The sequence below is a fragment of the Alexandromys fortis genome, unplaced genomic scaffold, assembly GCF_014885135.2.
Source record: "Alexandromys fortis isolate MF-2015 unplaced genomic scaffold, M_Fortis_MF-2015_v1.1 scaffold_22, whole genome shotgun sequence".
Taxonomy (NCBI): Eukaryota; Metazoa; Chordata; class Mammalia; order Rodentia; family Cricetidae; genus Alexandromys; species Alexandromys fortis.
In genome coordinates this window covers 568,096-574,302 of record NW_026067900.1, presented here as the reverse complement: position 1 = coordinate 574,302, position 6,207 = coordinate 568,096, and positions in this window count along the sequence as shown.

Sequence of the window (6,207 nt, the reverse complement as noted above, 5' to 3'; positions counted from 1 at the left end):
TGACAAGCACAGAGGCTCCTCGGAGGATCCAGCAAGGGAGATCTTCCCTTGAGAGATTCGCAAGCGCAAATCTAAAGTGTGTTTCATGTTCAAAGTTAAGCCTTTTTACTGGAATTAGAAACCCTTCAGGGCAAGCCAAAATAACTAACAAAATAAAAAGTAAAATAAAAAAATCACGGTCCTGACCTCTAACTACAAAGCTTGATGAAGAACTTTCCAGAAGTCAGATAGATCACTGAAATTATCCTCACCAGCACATAGTCCTGTGGGTTGTCGGGAAGTAGAACTATTTCCCAATGGGCTCCACCCACCGCCACCACCAGCCACCCCACCACCCACATACCGCACACTTACATGGCCTCTCTATTGTGTACTCTCTCAGCAGATGGGAACATGTGGCCAAAAGAGGTCCAAGCTGGGGTCTGGAGAGGTGGCTCAGCAGTTAAGAGCACTGACTGCTCTTTCAGATTCAATTCCCAACATCCACATGGTGGCTCACAACTGTCTGTAACTCTCTCTGGCCTCCATGAGCACTGCACACACATGGTGCACATGCATACATGCAAGCAAAACACTTGTACACATAAAATGAAAATAAATCTGAAGCAAAAAGTGTGAACTGAGAAGAGAGTATCAGAGATCCCTGCGTTACAATCCATACCCGCAGTAGGAGTAATCGAGGCAGTGAGGCCTCACGTACCCTGGCTCTTACCTGCCACACCAACTAGTTTCTCACCTAGGCTGTCCATCCACATGCCAGCATCAAAAACAAAAGCAAACCATTTTTGAGGTGTCAAATATCAAGAATTTCCCTCCAAACCCTTGAACCCAGCACTCAACGGATGTCTGTGAGTTCAAGAACAGCTTGGTCTACAGGGTGAGTTCCGGGACAGCCAGGACTATACTGGGAAACTCTTTGTCTTGAAAAACAAAACAAAACAAAAAGTTTCCTATGTTCCTATTGTGTGATGTCGCCCAATGGCTTCCCTAGTTTAGTCCTTAAGGTCCAGGTAAGCAGATATGAACCTCCAAGGCCAGGAACTGATAGTTTCTGTACAGAAGAAACTCACCCAAGGGAAAGAACTAGAGAGAGCAGGCTTAAGTAGCCACCTAGTAAGCAGCTAAGGGAATTTTTTTCTCATCGTTTGGAGCTTTTAAATAAATAACCGTGCATTTATTTGATCTCCCTCTCCCTCTCTGTGTGTGATTCTTCCAAACAGTTTTTGGATATGTCACAACAAGTCTGGGGGTGTAGTTCAGAAGAACACTTGGCCCTCACAGGTTCAATCTCTAGCATATATATATATATATATATATATATATATATATATAGTGTGTGTGTATTTGTGCGTGTGTAGACACCACTCCTGACTTAAGTGTGTACTTTAGCTCCATAATAAAACTTCTTCCTGATTCCTTTTAAAGAAACTGACGATTGTTCTGAGTAAACTATAGGGAGGAAATGAAAGAGAATTGTGGATTATTGAGGAGGAGCTGAGGAGCAAAAAGACTGCCAAGAACTCCTAAACCTAAACACACGATGCACACACTCATAGGTACAGTAATCTCGGAAAGGCAGGGAACAAACATAACATTTATTTTTGCCTTCAGGGAGGGCCTCTGGAGAAAGGAAAACCCTTTATGTCTTTCTTTTGTTGTGGTAAAAATACACATGGCATAAAATGCATCCTGCTGTAACTATTTCCAAGGACCTAGCGCAGTGACTTTTTGGTACATTCTCAGCTGTGTGTGACCATAACTTCTGTCTAACTCCAGGGCATTGCTTCACTCCAAAGGAGACCCCCATATTCATGAAGAACCATTTCCTGTCCCACGCTACTCCTAGCCCCTGGCTACCACTAACCTTGCTTTACATCTCTATGAACTTGCCTCTTCTCCATATTTCATAGAAAAATAACAATATAGCCTACAGCCTTCACTTGGCATGTCCTCAAGGCTCATTTATATTTCAGACTGTATTCGTTCTTGGTTATTTTCTAGGGCTATGCAATACTCTATTGTGTGGAGAAAATCTGTTTGAGGAAGGAGGTGGGTACTGGAGTCACTGTGTGCGTCTAGAGGTCAGGAGAGGATAGCCCCAGGGGTCAGGACGGAGCTTGGGTGCTCAGACTTGGCAGCAAGGTCCTTTCCTCACGGAGCCATCTCACTGATTGGTATAGCCACTCCTCAGTGATGACATCTGGGCTATTTCCAACTTTTGGGATTGTGATTGGCACTATGGATACTGTGTGCAGCCAAAACCCTTAGTGACTTTGCAGTGCTCTATCGCGTTGCAGATATTAGCTAACAACACAAAAAAAATTGTTTTAATAAAATAACTAGAGCCCGGGCGGTGGTGGCGCACGCCTTTAATCCCAGCATTCGGGAGGCAGAGGCAGGCGGACCTCTGTGAGTTCGAGGTCAGCCTGGTCTACAGAGCTAGTTTCAGGACGGTATCCAAAGCTACAAAGAGAAACCCTGCCTCGAAAAACTAAAAAAAATAAAATAAATACAGACATATGTTATACTTTATAACCTCCACTTGTCAGCTCTTCAAGATGATTACTGGATCAACAAATGGGTCTCCTAGGACCTAAAAGAAACTGAGTGGTAGGGAGTATAAAATAGAATCCAATTTTAAAATAACCCAGTGGCTCTTCAAGCTACAACTGCACCGTTCGTGAAGTGTTTCAGAAGCCATGCCCTGCGAGCGTGGGAAGGGCTGTGAGAACGTGTTCTTGATCCGTGATTTTCACTAAGGGAAAGTGGTAATTAAAGTTGGCTTTACCACGTGACTATGTTGACTTGGTCTGTGGCATCAAGTCTCCCCGAAGAGCCTGGCCCCTGCAGCGCCATAGGCGCCCTCTAGGGGGCGAGCCCAGGGGACGCCGAGTGCCCTGAGGAGCTCTGAGAGGTAGACAGAACTGGGCCAGTAGAGCCTCTGCACCGGGAAAACACCATGACGAAGCATCCAGTACATGGAGGACACTTGGGAGACGTTTCTCAAGCACTTTATTTTTATAAACAGGGAGATGGAAACCAGAATAGCTACTGCTGTCACAGACACTGGAGGCAGGAAGCCTGGAACTGTCAGCTATGATGCTACAGGCAGTGCAGGGACAGAGGCTTCCCATAGCCCAGGGAACAAGTTTGAACATCTCTCCCTAGCTCACTGCCTTCCTCCTCCTGACCCCGACACTTACTTACATGTGTGACCCGGTGCCTGTAACCGAGTCTTTGTAGGTCATGTCCTTATCTGCTTTCTGGTCGACTGTCTGCAGCTGGCAGAGGAGAGACTGGAATTGTGTGTGTGTGTGTCAGACCTCTATGCTCTGTACACAGGATGTGTACACTGTGTATTTAGTTGGTGAACGGCTTTACCATGGCCTCTCAAAGGCCATGGTTCTGCTGAAGGAATGGATCTTTTTTTCCTTTCTCTTTTTCTCTTTCTTGTCTTTTGAGACAGGGTCTCACTACATAGCTCAGGCTGGCCTTAAGTTCATGAACATCTTGCCTTAGCCTTCTGGATTTTGGGGTTTGTAGCAACCCAGCTTCCCCAAAAAGATCTTGAATTTTTATTTTCTGCATCATCATCGTCAGGAGCAAGAGGGTCACGTGCCACAGCACGGAACCTGTAGCTATCAGATGACAGCTTAAGTCGGTTCTCTCCTTTCATCATGTGTATTCCAGAAGCTCAGGTCATCCAACGTGTATTGCAAGCTCTTACCTGCTGCGACATCTCCCAGGCTCCCAGATACATCTTGATTGGTGACATCTTCTCCTATGTAGAAGGTTTACTGGACAGGGGAAGAGAATGAGAGTATTGAGTATAAACACCACTGTTGAGGCCAAAAGCTCCTCTGTGAAGCCTGTCCAGCCCTGTATATGTAATAGGAGGAGCGGGCTGCGTCCCACCGCCCAGCTAGCTTAACCTGAAATAACCACACAGAAATTGTATTAATTAAATTACTGCCTGGCCCATTAGCTCTAGCCTCTTATTGGCTAACTCTCACATCTTGATTTAACCCATTTCTAATAATCTGTATGTCACCACAAGGTCATGGCTTACTGGGAAAGATTCAGCATGTCTGACTCTGGCAACTCCATGACCGCTCTCCCTGTCTGCCTTCCTCCTCCCAGAATTCAGTTCTGTCTTCCTGCCTATCTAAGTACTGTCCTATCAAAAGGCCAAGGCAGCTTCTTTATTCAACCAATGAAAGCAACACAAATACAGAAGGGCCTCCTACATGATGCATAGGCTCTGTTGTCTGACAACTAGGCATCCTTAGAGCCTCTCCAAGGCCAAGATGACCCTATCCTCCCTGTCTCCCTCTCCTGCCTCTGGACACAGCTGAGTTTGCCTGTTTCAAATATCACAGACCCTCCTTACCCATGAGTATCACATGCACAGATTCGACCTATCCTGTTTGGGACCTGTGTATTGTTTGTTTTAATTATATCCAGAATGTACAATTTGAGGGTCAGAGAACACATCTGTAGTGCTAGGGTGGGAACAGAGGGGATTTTGTTTGTTTGGTTTTTTTGATACGGTATCTCACTATGTAGCCTTGGCTCTGGGAACTCATTGTGTAAGATCATGCTGACCTTGAACTCACAGAAACTTGCCAGTCTCTGCCTCTTGATTAAAGGCGTGCACCACCACACCTGGCTCAGGAGAAGATTCTTAAGAGTAAAGAATGTTAGCAGGGGTGCACAAGTGTGGGGGGTGACAGGGGAAGGGAATTGCAGGGGGAGGGGAGTGACCAGGAAAGGGGGTGGCTAGGAATTGGTGCTTGTCTTTAAATCTTAGTACTCAAGAGGCAGAGGCAGAAGCAGGTAGATCTCTGTGAGTTTACAAAAAGCCAACCAAACAAAAGAGAGGACCATGTTCTGTCCTTACTGTGGAAGCTACCCAACTGTATACATGAGTCCAAATGCGTGAACATGTGCAAGAAAGGAGTGAGTTTATTGTTGATGGGAGAATATGGATTACTGAATCCTACTGTCCAGCACAGAGGTAGCAAATGGTCAATAAACGGAAGGTTTTTAAATTGGTCTTAAACTATATGTTCTCTCTCGCATACAGCTTTTACCTTCTAATTCTTAAAAAAGGGGGGGGATGGGTCACACAAAAAGGATCTTATTTTGGGGCCTAGCAAGATGGCTCAGTGGTTAAGAGCCCTCACTGCTCTTGCAGATGACCTGAGTTTGGTTCCTAGCACCCATATGGAGAGGCTCAAAACTTCCTGTAACTCTAGTTCCAGGCTATTCCTTATCTTCTTCTAGACATGGAAGGCACTTGCACACATATGGTAAGCATACATACATATGATCAGACCTACACACATGCACATAGCTTTTTACTTAAGATTTTTTATATTATTTTTAATTATGTATGTATATGTGAGAAATTGGATATCTTTGGAACTGGAGTTTTAGGAGGTTGTGAGCCACCTGACATGGGAGCTGGGAATGAAACTGGGGTCCTAAGCAAGGGCAGTATATGCTTTTAACTGCTGAGCCATCCCTCTAGCTGTAAACGTAGGATTTTCTGGTTTGGCTTGGGGGCTTGTTTTGAGAATCGGGGATTGAACCTAGGGCTTCATGTGTGCTCAGCAAGCATTCTTCACTAAGCTACAGGCCAGCCTTCTTACCTTCTAATTTTTATATGTATATAGATATGGGAACTGAATGTGTGTAAAGGTCAGAAACCTAAAAAGGGGCCACTTGAAGGAAGAGGGTTGGGGAGGGTGATAGGTCAGATGACAGAGAAGTAGGAAGGTGAATCTGGGGTCACAGGGTACAAGTGCAAAGACAGGCAAATGAGGGAGTGGGGAGGACTAACCAAAAGTGTGTGTGAAGTGTAGTAAGGAAATTTGCATGCTGATTTTTTTAAAATGAGTTGGACATGTTGACTCACTCCTTTAGAATCCCAGCACTCAGGAGGCAGAAGCATGCTTATCTCTGTGAGTTAGAGGCCTGTCTGGTCCTACATGGTGAGTTCCAGGACAGCCAGAGCTACATAGTGAGGCACTGTCTGAAAAAAAAGTGAGGGGGCTGGAGAAATGACTCAGTGGTTTAGAGCAGTTTCGATCCAGAAGATCAGTTTAGTTCCCAGCAGCCATGCTGGGCAACTCATGACCACCTATAACTCTGAGCGGGGATCTGATGTTGCTTCCTGACTTTCACTAGCAATCCCCCCAAATA